This window comes from Trachemys scripta, chromosome 14 (genome assembly GCF_013100865.1).
Source record: "Trachemys scripta elegans isolate TJP31775 chromosome 14, CAS_Tse_1.0, whole genome shotgun sequence".
Classification (NCBI taxonomy): Eukaryota; Metazoa; Chordata; order Testudines; family Emydidae; genus Trachemys; species Trachemys scripta.
In genome coordinates, this window is record NC_048311.1 from 18,792,706 (window position 1) to 18,811,637 (window position 18,932).

At 48.8% G+C, this 18,932-nt stretch overlaps 1 long non-coding RNA gene across 3 annotated transcripts in view; it reads right to left on the reverse strand.

Moving 5' to 3' along the window:
- The window catches only part of LOC117887734, a 24,883-nt gene continuing 5,951 nt past the window's right edge, over nt 1–18,932 (reverse strand). For 2 of the 3 annotated variants that reach the window (XR_004648193.1, XR_004648192.1), the window contains exons 2-4: nt 1,523–1,579; nt 794–871; nt 1–437 (exon numbers count right to left, since the gene is read on the reverse strand). This is a non-coding gene — a long non-coding RNA (uncharacterized LOC117887734). Of the gene's footprint in view, nt 438–793; nt 872–1,522; nt 1,580–15,131; nt 15,176–18,932 lie in introns of those variants that run through there. The other variant, XR_004648194.1, reaches the window with a different exon arrangement.

Sequence of the window (18,932 nt, forward strand, 5' to 3'; positions counted from 1 at the left end):
TTTAATGGAAGCAAACGCGCCTTTAATGCTATCGGCTAGAGTGAGCTGGTCTTCAAAGTGATTTTTTATTAACATACTTATATAAAAGGAAACCCTCCCCAGGGCGTGAATCCCTGATCACTGGGAGCAGGACTTTCTCCCAGGTGAATTGTGATCACTTCCTGGTTACCTCAGACCCTGAGGTTGTGTCATGGCTTCCGGATGGCATTGCTGAGGTGACCTCCATGGGGCTGTCGGCCATTTTGTAGTTGCTGTATATTAAAGGCATGGTAACCTCTTCCCCTCAGCTCCAGCAGCCAGAATAAGAGCCCTTGGTTGCATGGGGTTTGTCAGAATTGTAGCTAATTGCCTTGGCCAATATCTTCCAGCCACTGCTGCGGCTGGTGTGAAGTGAAGGGCTGCTTCTGAACAAGCTGAGGAGATGACACGATCAGCACCTGCAGGCAGAGTCGGGGGGGAAGATCCAGAGATACCGAGAAACAAAACACAACAAGAAGACCTTTATTCATTAAACAGCAGCACGTCCTGAGATAGGCAAGAAGCTTGGAGACCAACATCCCCCCCCTATATACACTGAACAGATGGGAGGTCCCTGGACACTGCCAGGGTTTACGGAAAGCCCATTGTTGTGTTCGAGCCAGCTGTGAAAATTCGCTGTGGATCTGAGTGCACATACTGAGTGCCCATCCTCCACATATAACCCTGGTGTCCCGGGGTCATCACCACCCCTGCCCACTATGTGAGAGGGCTGAGTTTTCTGCCAGTGGCTAGTAACATGCAGTGAGGTGCTTACTGTTCCTTTCCTGATCCTTGGATCAGAGCTGTGGGGGGACAGCCTCCTGCAGGGATGGGAGCTCACTTTCTGGTTTCCCTGCACAAAGCACAAAACTGTGGGTCGTCCCCAACGTCCATTACAAATCTCCCTTCCACATACACACCTGCTGTCAGTCATGCACACAGCACCTTCCTGGCTGGGTGGGACATGTCCTGCTACCAAGATGAGTTGCTCCCTATGGCCTCTTGGAAGCCTGGGCACTCCCATAGTCAAACGGCAGAAGCGGGCAGAGCTCCTGGAGGACCCAGATTACGACTAGGCGTCCACAGAGAAAGGACTTTGGCTGGGAACTGAAAGAAACCTGCTGCTTTTCCTCAATGATTACTTGAAGCGGCAGCAACAGGTTCAGGACGGGGTTACTCAATCTCTAACGTGTCTTTTCCCCTCATGAAAGCCCCATGTCATGAAACTACCCCAAACAGCTACATTTTATGGGCACAAAATAGTTGTGAAAATTTCCATGGGAGAAAAAAGCCCTGTCACCATTTTGCACAGCCCTGGTACAAAACCACTCAGATCTGTCCCTGAAAAGACAGCGAGGAATAGAAATATAATGATCATACTCTATGCCAGGCTAGAGTTTTGCTTCCAAGATTTCCCCAACTCCGGGCTTGGAAGTCTCTCACGCCCACACAGCCTTCCCACACCCAGCCGCCATGCCCTGCTTTTATTTTGAAGCAACATTACCTTGTGAGGGAGTCCAAGCCAACCTCCTGCCTGGTCTCCTCAGCTCCCTCAGGGTGTCTGAAAGAGGGAAAAGAACAGGGTGAACCAACACGGACACACCTCCTGGGGCAGTGCCAGGGAACAGCCAGGCACCCAGCATTCCCTCTCTCTCCCCTCCAGCCGAGGGCTGGCCAAAAGCTTTCTGCTGCAACTTTTTGACAGAAAATGGGGGTTTGGACTGAACTCATTTTGTGTGTGTGAAAAGTGTCTGCTTTCCACGGCACGTTTCAGCTTCTCAGTGAAAAACCCAACTCGCGAATGCCAATCTGGAAATGCCACTGCAGTGCCTCCGGGGAGCTGTGATTTGGGGAAATCATGCCCCATCATTCTCTGTGGGCTGAGTTCTCTGCCTGGACAATGTCTCCGCTGGTGACCAGGGACTCCCACGATTCATTGCAGTGGCTTGGCAAGAGAGGAGGCCAGGGTGCAGCATAGGCGGCCCAGCCAGGAATCAAAATATGAGTTTTGGGGTGAAAAAACACAGTTTTTTTGTCCCAAAAGCCAGTGTTTCATAACCTCCACCCCACCCCCCCCATCATTTTCCAACCAGTTCAACTTCTCACCCTTATCTCACTCAGCCTTTCACTGGGGCTTTCGGGATGGAATTTTTCAAGGAGTTGGGCTTCCACTGAAATTCAATGGGAGTTGGGCACCTTACTCCTTTAGGTGTGTTTGAAAACATCAGCAGGCATGTTTAACAGTACAGTGGGGTTAGAGTACAGGGATCTCCTCTTTGACTAGGGCCCATTCCTCACGTCTTTACATTGCAGCGTTCATAGAGACTAACGATGGAGCAGTGCCTAGGCAGTGCGCAAACAGGTCTTAATTTAGCCCCGGGATAACCCAAGAGAAAAGCAATCCAGTGACATCCTGTAGTACATTGTGGGCAGGCATGTAAAAATACGTAGTACTTTTCTCTTCAGAATGCTTTACAAGCACTTGCTAATTAATCCCAGTCCATCCCTGGAGAAGCAGGTCAGTAGTGTTACCTTCCTTACTGAGATGGGGAAACTGAGGCACAGCGACTAAGGTGTTTCAGGTTGGGTGCCTGAGAAGTGAGGCGCACAGACTCAGTGGCCACATTTGAAAACGGAGGCATAAGCGAGTTGCCTTCAGCTCTAGAGCAAGCCAGTGTGATAGCCAGAATTAGAACTCAGGAGCTCCTGAGTTCAGAGCATTAGAACAAAATTGCCTGTGAGGAAGGCAAGTTCAGGAATTAAAAGTGGTTGTTTAAAATTTCTATTCCCATGTGGTGCAGACTCTTTCACCTGTGTCGTGATCAACAGCACTGCCTCCTGTGGGGAGGGTGAACTAGCCTGGGCAAATACAGGATCCCCCTACTTTCTGCCCCAAACTCAAACCTTTCAGAATTTGAAACAGGTCAGTTAGCCTTTGTTTCTCTCCTTATTTTTATTTTTGCTCTGCCGGGTTCTGACACAGCCAGCAGTCAATAGCTGCAAGAACCAAGTCCGCTTCAAAGTTAAGGGTTTCATTTTGCAACATGCCAGATATTTGTTAAAGTGGCAGCAGCACATTGAGAAGGGAGACAAGAGTACTTCCCAGGGCCACACCTGCCCTTGCGTCCCCTTGCCAAAGTCTGTGGTTTTACAGTCACATCTTAAAAAAAAAATGTTTGTGTATTTGGATTGTAAATTCTCTAGGGCAATCACTGTGCACTTGTACAATGCTTAGTACAATTGGGACCCTGATCTTGGTCAGGGCTTTTAGGTGCTATTGTAATACAATCAATGAATGAATAAAGAATGGCTTTGAAAACAGAGTTCCTTTGGGTATTGCAGTTTCAGCATCATTCTCTGCCAAGTTACATCTGATAGTGGAGAGGAATAAATACTCATCTGTTATGGGCCAGATTTTCAGCTGCTGAACACCCATCATTGGGAACAAATTTTTCAGAGAGGATCAGCTTTCATTTAGGCACCTAAACAGGGCCAGATTTTCTGTAGTGCTCGGCGGCCAACCTACTCTTTGGAAAAATCTGGCTGCCTGTTAAATGGGAAACTAAGCACTTTTGAAAATCTGGGCCTTATTAGTTAAGTGTTGGCAGGGGATTGAGCCCCATACAAGACACACACTACACAATAGTCCTTGCCCTGGAGAGCTGGCAATCGATCAGAAACAGCAAACAAGAGGCACTGGGAATCAGAGAAGGGAATGGTTAGGGTTATTACTGCTTTTAATAGTTGTTAGTATTCTGATAATACAATCAAAATCAAAAGAAGAAGAAGAAAAGTCATAGATGATCCGTGAGTTATTACTAGGAAATGCTAAGGTTCTTGATTGTGAATGAGCGATTAATTACATTCTACAAACTGCATTGAAAAGCAAAGAAAGCTGGTTTTTATTCCAGCTCATTATACGCCAGTAGACAGTGTTATGATAGATGTACGCATTTAGTCTTCTTGTCACTGTGGTTTAATCATCAGAAAACCTCTTCTTTTCGAATCCAAGGTATACTGAGAATTCTTAGTATTTACTCACAAGCCGGGGCTTACTTCTTTGTTGATATATTCTGTATTCACTTGCCAGGCTGGTATTGCATTGGCTGGTATTAAATAAATTCTTTTAAAAACCTATTAAACATAAAACAATCCCCCAAAAGAGAGTGCTATACAAACATCTATCCAGCTTGAGAGACAGCACTCTCCTAATCAGCAGCTCTCAAAATGGTCTTCTGCACAAATTTTTCTCTAGACTAATTAAAAACAGGTGCTTGACAGAACATTAGTTGCAACCAATGTATCATCACCAACTTCTGTTTGTTCACAGACATTTATACAAGAACTGTTATAATTAATCCACAGACTGACACGGAACTGGCCCTGCTGATGCTGGACTAAAACATGACAATAGTGGAAAGTGCATATCCAGCAAACTGAAGGGATACAAGCGACAAGGTGGGTGGATGGGGGGGGAGGGATAGCTCACTGCTTGACAGACATTCTAGGAGAAGGAGGCTTTTTGCTTAGTTGTGCCATTTGCACGCACAGTTGTTTTGAAATGCATTTTCGGCCTTGATAATTTGAGAATATTTAAAGTCATACAGCAATGAACAGTACAATCGTTGTTGGTGCCTTTCTGCTAATGCTGATTGCACTGTTTGTAGCTACATGCTACATAGCAGGGATGAAAGATGCGGCTGCTCCTGTCTGCAGCTCAGCCAGCTTCAATGATGGAAATTACCTGAGGTCATACCTCCCTTTCCAGATGGACTGAGCTGAACCACCGTTAAACCGAGAGATGTAAAGCTACTGGGTACATTTCCACTGATCTGGGGTTCTGAAGACCCCTTCTTTAGCAGCAGTTTAGCTCTCACACGTGCAACTATCCTCTCAGGTTCCCCCTCATTAGCCCACCAGCAAGACTAGGAGAACTTCCGTCCTTCTGGGATAACAGATGTCCAAATGATAGTCCAAGCCTTTCCCCAGGCACCCCCATTGTCAGCATATGAGAGCCCTACACATCCAAGCACCAACCTTGGCAACTGAGATAAAGAACAGGCAGCCGCCAAGGGGACATCTATGCTGCACAAAACCCCCAAACCTAGCAGCAGCGAGTCTCCGAGCCCAGGGCAACAGACTCAGGCTCATGGGGCTCGCATGATAGGGCTCAAAAAACGGGATAGACATTTCCGCTTGGGCTGAAGCCCAGGGTCCGATCCAGCCCAAGTGGGAATGTCTACACTGCTATTTTTAGCCCTGTAACACCAAATCTCACTCCTCCCCCAAAGCTACGTCCTTTGCTCTGCTACCATCCAATGCACCCACCCAATATGTCCAAAGTCCTTTCTCCTTCCCAAATCTTTCCTGTTCTTCTGTTGGAAGCCTCCTTCTTATGCTACTTCCCACGTTCCTTGCTATCAGGCCTACAGTTCCCATGCAACCCGGGAACTACAATTCCCAGAATTCCCCTGTTCCAAACTGGGACTAGGACCTTGTTGGACAGGTAGCCAGCCTTAAAGGGCTAGCATACCATCCTATATCTTTCCTTCAGCAACATACCCATCTACATTAAACAATGTATTATTAATAATTAACAGATAAACAGATATTACTGAAAAGGCAATGCCATCTAATGAGAACAAAGGAAGAGGGTGCGAGAAAGAAAGACAAAGCAGAAGTAACCTCTGACATGCAGTCTGTAATCTCTATCATCTTCCCATCAACTAGTGGCTAAAACTAAGAACAAACAATAGGCTGAATCCCTCGGGCTTTGGCTTGGGCCCTGAGCCCCAGCAAGTCTAAGCCAGCCCTGGCGACCCCACTAAAATGGGGTCCTGACCCACTTTGGGGTCCCGATCCACAGTTTGAGAACCACTGAGCTAGATGAACACTAGCGTGGGTAACAATAGCTGTGAAGCCACGGCAGCACAGCTGGCTACAGGGAGCAGCCATGCCGGCCTGGACCCTGGGTACGTACTCAAGTGGCCACTGAACCATGCTGCCACAGCTTCACAGCGGTTGTTACCAGGCAGTGTCCTGCCCTTTGCAACTCAGCCTGCAGAATGTCAGCTGGGCATGTGCCTCAGTCCTGTCTCCCTCCGTGCAAGGGCATTTCCCTTCCTGACCGGATAGCACAGAACCAGCACGTGGGCTTTTATTTATAACATGTTTTCTCAGGCAACCAATTAGTCTTTAATTCTGTGTCTGCACCAGGCAGTCCAGGAGGCAGCTTGGACCATCCAGACCCTGCTTAGAATCAGACACTTCTTCGTCTCCGCCCTGACGGAAGCTGGCTCTTTAAATGCCAATTTCACCGACTCGCTTTCAGATGTCTCCAGTCTCCGCCGGTAAATAGATTTCTGTGTCTACCTCTTCAAGCCGAGTCTCTCTTTGAAGAGAACAGCTGCGCTCTCTGCAGAGGTCCCCTCGCTCCAGCTCGGCCCACTGGAGTGCTGCGAAGCCATTTGGGGGCTTTCATCCCGCTCCGCTGCGAGCACGGTGCCATTAGTGCTGAGTTGTTTCCATCTGAGCCAAATTGGGGCAGGTGCTGACCGAGAGCTGAAAACCTCAACCACCCACTAAACCCTCCTCTGTGAGAGACAATGGAGTCCAGCAGACACGGCAGTCTGCTGTGAGTTAAGAAACCTGCTGCTGGGTGACCTTGGGCACCCTCTTTGGGGTGTCACTCTTTAGGGCGGGGACTGTCTCTCAGTGTGCGTTTGTACAGCACCTGGCACAAGGATTGCAGCTGGGGCCTCTAGACGCGACTATAATACAAATAGCAATACTGCTGAAATCAATAGGCTTTACAGGTGCTGAGCGCTGCATAGACAGGTCCCACTGTACAAAACAGACCCCGGCTGCACGTGTCCGGAAAACTACATAGCGACCCTCACATTTACTTGAATGGGGCTACTCATGGAATACGTAAGTAAGTGTGGCAGCATCTCAGGCTTAGCTATTAAATCCTCATTGCCAAATTCAGCCCCTTGTAGAGATTGCCCTAAATCATAACCCTCCCTGCACAGAAGGGACATTTACATATTGCCAGAAAATGTCACAGAGCAGCACTAAAACTGGCAGCACGATCTTGCACCTGCAGGTTTGCACGTCTGCACTGCGCAGGGCTTGCTCCTGTGAGATCCCTGAGAGCCCTCAGCTCTCGTTAATTTCAGGGGGATTTGAGGGTGCACACTCAGCACTTCTGGACCACACACGGAGAACACAGACGAAGGCTCCTTTGGAAATGCGGTTCTGCCAGTATGTAATTAGCGGCGGTAGAATGTCATTCCCAATGCACACACAGAGTCAGGCTGTGTAGATTGCTCCAAGCCGAGACACAGAATTTATATACACAGCAATGCTAGTCGCAGCTTTCCCAGTCACCGTAACCAAGTGCAAACGCGGGTTAATGTCCATAGCAAACCATCTGCATGATCAGATACACTGAATCATGGCTTTGGGCATACACATTACGGAAAGGAAACAGCCTTACACGCTTGATCTGTAGACATTTCCCTAAGGTCTGCAAAGGGTTCAGGAGTGATGAGAACACAGCCCTGCCCCACCAAGCCCAAAGTTGTGCTAACGAGGCCCATAAAAGAGAGTCAAGGATCCCAGAACGGGATTATAAGAATCAGAGAAGGAAAAAGCGTGTTAGATAACAGAGGCCATGCATCTGCCAGGGCATGTATGGGGCCTGATCCTGATCTCACACCAGTTATACAGGGGTGTGACTCTCGGCGGAGTCACTGGTATAAATGAAATCAGGCCTACCTCTATATCAGGTGCCCGAGAGGTAGAGTCCTCCTATATCTGGTACAATAGAGGACATTAATTGGAAACTACCCATAACCTTAGATAAGGTGCTGAGCAGTTGCGATAACCACTGTCCCTTGTGGCTGCAGACCCATACATTTCAAGCATACTAGATAGTGCCGGTGCAGCTGGGCCTCTTAGAAAGAGCCAGCTCCCACACTCCCTCCCCTCCCCGCCACAGGGCAAAGAGAGATGGGGAAGGACGTACGGTTCGACTCTGTTGAAGAAGTGGCGCCGCAGCAGGATGGCCAGGGTGCTGATGACCAGGAGGGTGGTGCACATGGCTCTTCCTCCATCACCACAGAAAGCAGAAGGCCGGCCACATCCGAGGAGGCAGTGGCAGAGCAGCTCTGCTGCCCTCAGCCTGGTCCCGTCTGCTCCCACGGCTAGCGTGCGAGCCCCAGCCAGCAGGTTGTTTTCCAGTCACTCGGTCACCTGCAGGTTCTCATGACCGGTTTTAGAGGGGATTAGAGCAGGATCAGATGTAATTAATGGGCAACAAATGAGGACACACTCCTCTGCTCTTTGAGTAGGAAGGGGCCGGGCAGCCAGTCCATGAACCCTTCTGCTCTTAATTGATTTAGGCTTTTCACCCCATTCTCACATAATGGGCCAGCCTCAGATATGACAGGCCAGAGGCAAATGTCCCCTCTGTGCAGTGATTCTGTCCTGCCCGCACCCTTCCCCCATCACACGGGCCTCCCCTCCCCGACTTCCTGTCTCTGGCCATAAGGTTTCCATATGCTGCCTTCTGTCTTCTACCTACTTATCTCCTATCCTTCCTATCTGTCTGAGTGCCCTACAGTGCTCATCACACCCATCTGTAGTACTCCACCCCTGCTTTCTCCCTCTCTCTGGGTACACGGCTCCAGACTCCTCCTTTTACATCCCTTCCCACCCCCCCACCTTCTGTGCATACAAGGCTCTGAATCCTGGTTTCACCCCTCTCTCCAACCCTGCCCTCTCCCACTGCTCCCTCCCTCGCTGCTAATCTGACAAGCTGCAGACTGCAAGTAATTCCCCACGGACTTGCTCCTGCTGCCGATCTGTTAGCCCTTGTCCATCTCTACTCCCCTCCTCTTTTCTCTGTCCCTTCACGCAGGCTCGAAAGTGATGCAAGCGCCTTCCCCTCTGCAGCTCCTGTCCTCCGGAGGAGACTTCTCCTCATCAGACCTTTGTCCCTTTTCAAATTTCATCTGAAAACCTACAGCAACATCTTCTCTCTTCCCCACCCCTCTTCGTTTTTGTCTTTTGCTGTTGGTCTTCTGAGAGCATGCTTAGTTTATGCACCATTGCATTTCATTTTCCCATACAAACCATGTATATCCTAGGCAGGGTGACTTTTATTTCAGGGTCAGGAGAGCAACCAAGAGGGAAGCCTCCATGAGAAAGACAAAGGCAGGGTCAAGGAGACACATATTTAGGCTTTATTCTCACTGCTAAAAGAAGGCGCCTTTAACCACAGGCTGACTCACACGCGAGCTATCCCACTGTAAAATTCTGATGCAGACAAGCACTGTCGTTTTCACCATGAGGAAAAGTAGTGAGGTCAGCCATGGGCAGTGGGGTAGCGCTGGCCTCACTTGGCTACCTCCCAGGAAACACTCCAGGTACCTTGTCTGCACTAGAATTTTACAGTGAAATAACTACTGCATGTTACTTATCTGGCTGAAACCCACCCACCTTTTTGGCAGTAGCCACAGACCGACCGACAGACAGACAGACCACAGAGACTCGGCCTGCCCCATTCTGCTTCCTGAACTGATGGCAGCTCACAGCGGCCAAGGGGACTCCTCTTTGTTTAAAGGTCCAGCTTACACAAAGCAGAATGACTGCTTCTCCTTTCATGTCCATATCTACATGCACCACACATACAGTGCCTTTACCCCCCTGCCTTCTGTCATTTATACCATACTCTACCCTGTGTTAACCCTGTAAAGCACTACACAGGGAGCAGATCCTGCATTCCTTACTCAGCCTGACATCCCATTGGCTTCAGTAGAACTATTGAGTGCAGCACAACTGCTGTGTAGTTTGTATTGTTCTGTTCGAAAATGTCACACATCACGTGGCTGGGTTGAGCTTTTTAAGCCAGAAGACAATGAAGGTACATTTACATATCAACAGGGCCTCATGAAATACATCCTAGAGTAGTCCAGGAGCTGACAGAGAGGGTATCTGAGCCATTAGCGATTATCTTTGAAAAGTCATGGAAGACGGGAGAGATTCCAGAGGAATGGAAAAGGGCAAATATAGTGCCCATCTATACAAAGGGAAATAAGGACAACCTGGGGAATTACAGACCAGTCAGCTTAACTTCAATTCCTGGAAAGCTAATGGAGCAAATAATCAAGCAATCAATTTGCAAACACCTAGAAGAGAATAAGGTGATAAGTAACAGTCAGCATGGATTTGTTAAGAACAAATCGTGTCAAACCAACCTAATCGCTTTCTTTGACAGGATGACAAGCCTTTTGGATAGAGGGAAGAGGTAGACGTGGTATATCTTGACTTTAGAAAGGCTTTTGATACTGTCTCACATGACCTCCTCATAAACACACTAGGGAAATACAACCTAGCTGCAACTACTATAAGGTGGGTACATAACTGGTTCAAAAAATGTTCCCAGAGAGTAGTTATCAATGGTTACAGTCAAGCTGGAAGGGCATATTGAGTGGGGTCCTGTAGGGATTGGTTCTGGGTCCTGTTCTGTTCAATATCTTTATCAGTGATTTAGATAATGGCATAGAGAGTACACTTACAAAAAATTTGTGAATGATACCAAGCTGGGAGGGGTTGCAAGTGCTTTGGAGGACAGGGTTAAAATTCAAAATGATCTGAACAAACTGGAGAAATGGTCTGAAGAAAATAGGATGAAATTCAGTAAGGACAAATGCAAAGTACTCCACTTCAGAAGGAACAATCTCAGTTGCACACATACAAAATGGGAAATGACTGCCTAGGAAGGAGTACTGCAGAAAGGGATCTGGGGGAAATAGTAGACCACAAGGTAAATATGAGTGAACACGGTTGCAAAAAAAGCAAACATAATTCTGGGATGTATTAGCAGGAGTGTTGTAAGCAAGACATGAGAAGTAATTTTTCTGCTCTATTCTGTACTGATTAGGCCTCAACGGGAGTATTGTGTCCAGTTCTGGGTGCCACACTTCAGGAAAAATGTGGACAAATTGGCGAAAGCCCGGAGGAGAGCAACAAAAATGAATAAAGGTCTAGAAAACATGACCTAAGAGGGAAGATTGAAAAAAACTGGGTTTGTTTAGTCTGGGGAAGAGAAGACTGAGAGATGGGACATGATAACAGTTTCCAAGTACATAAAAGGTTGTTACAAGGAGGAGGGGGAAAAATTATTCTCCTTAACCTCTGAGGATATGACAAGATGCAATGGGCTTAAATTATAGCCAGGGCAGCTTAGGTTGGACATTAGGAAAAAGTTCCTAACTGTCAGGGCGGTTAAGCACTGGAATAAATTGCCTAGGGAGGTTGTGGAATCTCCATCATTGGAGATTTTTAAGAGCAGGTTAGACAAACCCCTGTCAAGGATGGTCTAGATAATGCTTGGTCCTGCCATGAGTGCAGGGGACTGGACTAGATGACCTCTCGAGGTCCCTTCCAATCCTATGACTATATGAGTCTATGATTCTATAAAGTTAAAGAAGTCATCAAGCTATACAAGCAGGGGGACCGCTTAGTGATCACATCGGCAGACAGTCTGCACCTCAGGAAACCTTCATGGCTTTCGAAACAGAGACCAAAGACTTTGAGTAATATAAGGGGGGCAGAGACATTTTAGTTATCCTTCACTGGGGGAACAACAGGGCACAGCACCATTGCCCCTATGAAAACTGGATCCTGTGGGCCTGGGAGGCAAGAGTTGCTGGAAATTTAACACAAGTGAAAAACCTGCTTAGACTCAGACTTTAACTGGCTGAAATTAAGTTTGACTCACCAGAGAGCGGGTTTCGTTGAGTTTATAACCCTATCTGTCTCTTTTATTCTTGCTTAGTATCACTTAAAGCTCTGTTCTTTGTTAATAAACGTATCCTCGTTTTATTACACAACCATCTGAGTGCTATGTATTAAACTGGAGAGTGAGTGCTCAGCTAGCCAAAGAGACTGGTGTGTGTCTGTCTCTTTGGAGGCAGTGAACCCAGTAACTTCTGCGAGTATCCAGTGAGAGGGGCTGGGCACGGCAGAGAGACGTCTCTGCGGAACTCAGGGATTGGGGTGCACCGCTTGTTACTTTCAAGCAAGGGTTGGCCGGGCAGAGTGCTGAAGAGTTTGCTGTCAAGGCTGATGAACAGGTGTGTCAGGGAGCTGACACGTAGCTTAGCGGCAGCAAAGCTCTCACTTGCTGAGGATGAGAAGGGTCACACAGGGGCTCACAGTTCTGAGTGTCATGAGCAAGAAGTCGCACCTCCCAAAGAATCCAGTGCAGGACCTGAACTGTGGCTGGAATAGCTTCTCCACTTACCGGGTCTTGATCTTCGGCTGGTATAAATTGTCGTAGCTCATGGATTTGTGCCAGTTTCCACCAGCTGAAGATCTGTGCTAATTGAACAGAAATTATTTCTGGCCATTCTTTGGAATGAAGAAATGACACTTTTCCACAGCTGGAGTCAGCCCAGAGAGCTCAATGAACTCACTTTAGGACACGTCTTGCCCTGGGATGTAGCCTATCCATTCCAAACAAGCTTGACTGACATGGCGAGAGACCCAGTTCAAAAGCAAGGTGATGTGAGCAGCCTAGTTAATGCTTCCTGCCCTAGACCTTGAGAGCAGCGATGGAAGGGAAAGGCAGACTTAATGGGTTCTGAAGGCTTTTCCTTTTAAGATATGAATCAATTAATCTTTCTGGGGAGCCTGGGTAATGTGATCTGAATAAGAAATGGGGCTTGTCTTTGAACCTGAGTTAGGTTCCGTGACAGTGTTTGCTTCATGCGCTGGCGCCAAATGCAAGCTGACACGACTCTCTGAGCAGGCTGGCTTTCCGGCGCTCCCCCTGCCACGAGCAGACCAGCTTCACCAAGTAAAGTTTCAACAAAGAGAATTCTGTTGAAAGCGTTGGCTTGTTTCCCAATAGCCCTGTCGCTGCTGCTGAGCTGCCGGCCCCTGACACGGGCTGCATTTATGACTGCTCTGGACTCGGGGTGGGGTCAAGCAGTAACAATTGGATCAGGCTCTCGAACATTGGTGCTTGGATCAGCTCAGGACCTTCCCTTCATTGTTCCACTAGGACTCCGGGAGGGGGCAGATTACCTGGCCTCACAGAGTAAGGGGTGCCCTGCCAACACGGTGCCTAGACCTGAGCGAAGGCAGCAGGGCGGTAGTAACTGCGGAAGGACATCTGAGGGAAAGGCTTTGCATGGCAGCCTGGAGCCTGAGGTGAGGGAGGGGAAATTGGAGGCTGATCAGGGCCCAAGGAGGGTTAGCAGCAAAGCCTGGGGTCGCAATCCTGTCTCACGTGGCCTTATCTAATCTATCTATCTAATGGGGGGTGTTTTTAAAGCACCCCCTCTATTACTCCCTACTCTCACCCACTGGGCTTAACCACAAAGTTTCAGTTCTCCAGATCTCCATGTGGGAAGCCAGTGGTTTCACTTCAGTTCTCCGAACGGGTGAGTTTTGTACCAGTCACAATAACTCACACACCCTGCTCCCCTCTCCCCTCCTCTGCCCTGTCCATGCAAATTCAACCCGCCATAAATCCAGAAGTATCCAGGGCTCTTCCCGCCAAAGGGTGTGCAAGCAACTACTTACCCTGGCTCTCCATCACCCAGGGACCAGCCCACCATGCCTGCTTCAAACCAGACTGCGGCAGGGCTTGAGGCCCCCAGCCATTTCCTTTTCTCCACAAGCCTTTCCATAGAGGCTCTAATCCTCTTTTTTTACAAGCTGGCTAAGCTGTTTGTCTCCGTAATATCAGATGGCAGCTCATTCCAGGGGGGATTTTTTTTATTTAAGAGCCACCAGCTCCCCAGATGCTCACACTTAAAGAGGTCAGCAGGATACTGCACTTCCCCGGTCACTCTCTTCCATCCTTCCCAGCTGTACCTACGCTGCTGGGGTGGTATTGACGCTCAGGTCTGGCGCTGGGGGTGACAGTACATTACCGACTTCCCAGGGCCCTCGGGCTACTCTCCTCACCTCCCTGGCACTACTCCCCCATCTCTGCACCCTGTTTCTCTGTGATGCAGATGTATGGCCTTTGTCACCTCCCAGCTGTATCCTTGCAAGGACCTGCCTCTGAAGACCAGAAGCTGCAGCTAACTGGACGTGACTGCCGCCTCTAGGGGGTATTCTCTGAAGAGACACTGGCTTCCCGTTCAGGATTTCGCTATGGATTTCTAGAACCCTACGTGGTCAAGATCCCTGCTGTCTGTGAGATCAGCGCTCTCCCCAGAGCTGTGGGAAAGGCTGGTCACTCTTACCAACGGCACTTGACTTAAACATTTGGGCCCGGGAGCTGGGTGTTCTCACCGGAGGGGCGCTGGCTCTGGAATTTCCTGCCCCAGTTGATCCAACAGCGCCACAAGCCTTGTCTACATGGGAAAGTCACATTGGTTTTTAAAGCAGTTTAGTTAAACTGGTGCAAAGCCCTGGGTGGACACTTCTATTTCAGTTTAACAGAGGCTTTTGTTTAAACCTGTTCCCAGTCGACTACGGTCATCTGACTTCAAAAGGCCTGGTTTAAACCACAGTAAGAGTGTTCACCCAGAGAGTTGTGCTCCTCTAATTACATCCGTTTAAATCCATCCCTTAGGTTAAACCAGGGCTGCAATGTCACGTAGACAAGGCCTTCTGGCTTCTCTGTTGTGCCAGGTTCTTTCATGTGCAGGCAGTTGGGGGGGGGGGGGGGGGGACGAAAGGTGAAACCCCCCCTAAGGTTGCTGAATGGATTCAGATACCTGAAGGCTTCGAGCTTCTCTCTGATGTTGGGGTGTGTGATTTCCCCATCCTCCTGCACTAATCACACCCAGAAGGGAGTTTCTTCTTCTAACTGCTAGGCAGACAGCGTGCTTGGCGCTGCACCAGATAGGCCCTGGCTGCCTGCTCACATGCTACCCAAGACAGGCACAGAAGAAGGAGGCTGCTTTGAGAAGCCCCCAGGAGGGGGGTGAGTAGGATGTTTGTTTCCAGTTAAAATGATTAACTTTTTGCGGGCCTTGCAGAAGGAGCGAGTCTTCAGGTGGGACCTCAATGAGCTGAGGAGGGTGGTTTGGTGGGCTGGGCTGGGGAAGTATTTCTGGGCTTCCTTCTGCATGTATACCCACCTGGCACCTACTTCATAGCCAGACTTAGGAGCCCGTCCAAGCCACAGCATAACCCGTGTATGTTCCACACCCTGCTGTACGCTTCGCGCTGCTCCACGGCACAGGGCTGTCTCCTGCAGGACAACCTCTGCCGAGGGTTCTGCTCCCTGCTCTGCATGTGTAGCACATACAGGGCTCTGCAGAGCTGGGCCAGAAGCTCGGAAGCTGCAGGAAGAGCAAACAGTGTGGGCATGAGCAGGGGAGGACGCCAGCACAGAAAGATATCCGAATGCTACTGCAGAGCCAGGTTATCTCTGCAAAGAAAGGGAGAGCGAAGCAGCTAATGTCACAGCATTTGGGAAGCTCTGCAGGGCTTGCATTGGCTTTTGCATGTTGCTTTAACCTTTTCCTTGAAGCTCAAGCTTGTGCTGCGGTGTTAGAGACAACACACATACACACAGGCGCATTCTGCCTTTGGTTATACCCTCGCATCCCCACAGAGCTCAGTGTTAGCGAGGGCACAACTTAAGCTGCAGTTTACGCACAAATCTCTTGGTGCTCAGTAATGACGGCGGTAAGAAACCGACAACGAGTCCATAGCATTTAAATGGGCTTGAGGCAAAATCTCTCCCTTGCAGGGTGCCTGGCTGTGGCGAGAGCTCCTTAAAACCTCTCTCATTTCCTAAAGTCTTGTTAATTTCTTTTCACCCCAGGCCTTCCCAATCAACAGCAGGGGTATATTCAAGAGAGAGCGAAATTGCACTGCAAAGCACCGTGGGTAATGCGTGCAATCCGTTCTAGGAGCCAGAGGGCTTAGTCTCAGCTGCATTAGAGGAGACAAGGTGAAAGATCCCAGAGGAAGAAGAGCAGGGACACTGAGCAGCGTTTTTTCCATCCAGAGAACACAAGCACCATCTAGGGTGGGAAGTAGGACTGAGATGGGCCCTGGGATTGGGAAGCCTACCCTCCTCCACACACAAAAGGCTGCCCCCTCCTCCCGAAACACTCTTCAGGCACGCTGATTCCGATAGGGGGTTGCATTCACACAGCATGCCTAACACACCATGCACACAGTGGAGAGTCCTCAAACACCCCCCACCCCCTTTCCTGAGGATTGACTTGATTCTGAATTACAGTAACGCAGGCCTAAGACAGGGTTGTACATACAGACACGAGCTCCAAAACTCTTTCCAGAGAGGGCTGGTAGGATTTATCCCTCCGCAACCAATTGTCCCCCACCCCTTGAATTCTCTCTCACCTCAAAGAGACTCTCTATCTTTAATGGCGCTAATGAGACTCCCCTGTTCTGGCTGTCAGGGTGAGTCAGGAGAATGGCCCTACACTTCCATACAGGGACCTGGGACATGACAGCCAGCGGCAAGAAGTTACAAGGGAAGAGCAAGGGATGGCACTGCAGTCAGGACTGCAGCATCCACAAGAGAAGTGTTTCATCCTGAGAACTAGAATTAAAGGTTAAACTAGAAGGTTAAACTGAGAACTAGAGTTAAATCAAACTGGGCAGCAATGCACAGGAATATCTAATGGGCAGACTCAAAGCTGTTGGGAGTTGGAGGAAGTCTTGGTTTGAGCTTACTTCCCCCTCTGAGACCAGGAGCCGAGTAAATTTCACACTGCACCTAGCATATCCATGGAACAGAAGAGGCAACATAGGAGAGCAAAGGCAGTGGAAGAGGCAATGGAGCTATTGCAGAAAAGGGAAGAGAGAAAGGCTAGAACATTAAAGCTGGGGAATTGGAGAGGGAATATGGGCTGGGGAGGAGCAATGGATGATGCATGGCAGCATTGCTTCAGCACCTCCTGCGGCGGGGAACATGGAGAATGTCCTAGAACGCACTTGATCTTGTACGGCTGTGCTGAAATGAAGCAAAGCAGCTTGAAACTGACAAGATTCTGCTCTCTTTGCTCTCTGACTGCTGGCAGGTCAGCATCCTGTCATCTCCAGGCCACTACAGAGGCAGGCGTGGCGGAATGGTTGGCAGAGCGTGCTCTGGTTCAGAGGGGGGCCGGATGTGACGATGGGAGAGAGAGCAGAGAGGCAGAAAAGAGGGACTGCCAAGGAGAGGGGACTAGAGTGACTGAAATGGAGAATGGCGGGGCGGACAGAGAGACAGAGAGAGACGGGGCCTCCCTAAAAAATGCAGAGGAGAGAGTGAATGAGACAAGGGAATAGGAAGATAAATGATGCAGGAGGGAAAGTGACCAAACCTAAATGGAACAAGGAAAAGCAAAGAAGGGAAGTGAAATGGCTGCAAAGAAAACCAAGGGAACCCCTCCCCCACAAGTAGTTTCAAACCCTCACACAAATACAAGCACACATATTTGGAACAACTCTCCCATCCGACTGGCCCCTCTCTGGCCTCACCTGTCATCATATCACCTCCACTTTCTTTGCTCTGCCAGTGGTGCCAGCCTGGAGGCCTCACCTGTTTGTTTCTTTCCAGGTCATTCTCATGTCTTTGTCCAGGCTGCCCTTTTCCCAACCCAAAGAGCCCCTTCCCTAGCCCAGCCCACCAAGTCACCACTCCCTCTCTCAGTCCCCTCCAAAGGACTCACTTCTCATGCAATGCCCACAAGAAAAGAGTCCACAAATGACTGGCCATTCCCTCCTCTGGGCTTCCTGTTGTGCACTGTCTACTCTGCCTGGTTTAGACCATAGGCCCTTCAGGCCTATCAGGGAGAGCAGTGCTCTTCTCCCCATTTTGCAGATGGGAAACTGAGGCACAGAGTGGCCAAGTGACTCTCCCAAGGTCACACAGAGAGTCAGTGGCAGAGACAGGAACTGAAGCCAGGTCTCCAGCTAGCATGCTAACCGGTGGAACACCCTTCCCCTCATTTGGTATCTACTTTGCACATATAGCTATCTATCTATCTCTATATCTATCTATATGTATAGGTATATATATGACACCACATGAGCTGATCTAACTCCTAATGAAATGAATGGAAAGACTCCCATTGGCTACACTGGGAGCTGGATTGGGCTCATAAGGGGATGAATCAGGCCCTGAAAGTACTGACCTGTGCTGTACGTATATTTCACACACAATACTAACTGTACCTACTTTGCAAAACAATATTGCAATGACATGTGACAATTAAATTAAAATGCTGATTGGATAGTAGCAGGGCCAAGCTCCACGTTTTTAAAGAGACAGTGTCATCTTGAACTGTACAACATGTGCTCCAGCAGCCTGCTGTGCTCAGCATGGACCTGGCTTCAGAAAACAAATCAGACCGCACTGTGTGGCTATCCTCCTGTAGCACCGGTGGGCCAGTCTTTCACACTGATTCAGTCTGTCTGTCTGCTGCATCTACCTCTCCAGCTATAGCACTGACCTGTCCATCAGTCTGTCTGATCGATCTCTCTCCCTACAAGAGTACACACAGACAGGCAAACAGATGAAGGAGAAGAGAGAGAGAGACTGATATATTTACACACTTTTTCAGTCTGTCTATTTCTCTGTCTCCAATCCCCATCTGGGTATTGTCTGTTATTACAGGTCCCTGTAGGATTTTCTCTCTATCTATGCAAATGTCTGTGCTGCAGGTACAGTATTCCTGATTTTCAATTAGTTTGAAATGTCATTTGGGTAAAAAAAAAAAACCAAACCCACAACACAAGTGTTTCTCTTTTCCTCTAATTCAGTCTCCTTCCCTGCCTGCCAAAGTGCTACCTGAGAGGTGGGATGGGAATATCTGACCAATGCAATCTCCATTACAAAATTATTAACCCTAATTAATAAAAATACACCAGTATGCTTTCTCCAGGAGTGCCGTAAGCCCACATTCCTCTACCACTGT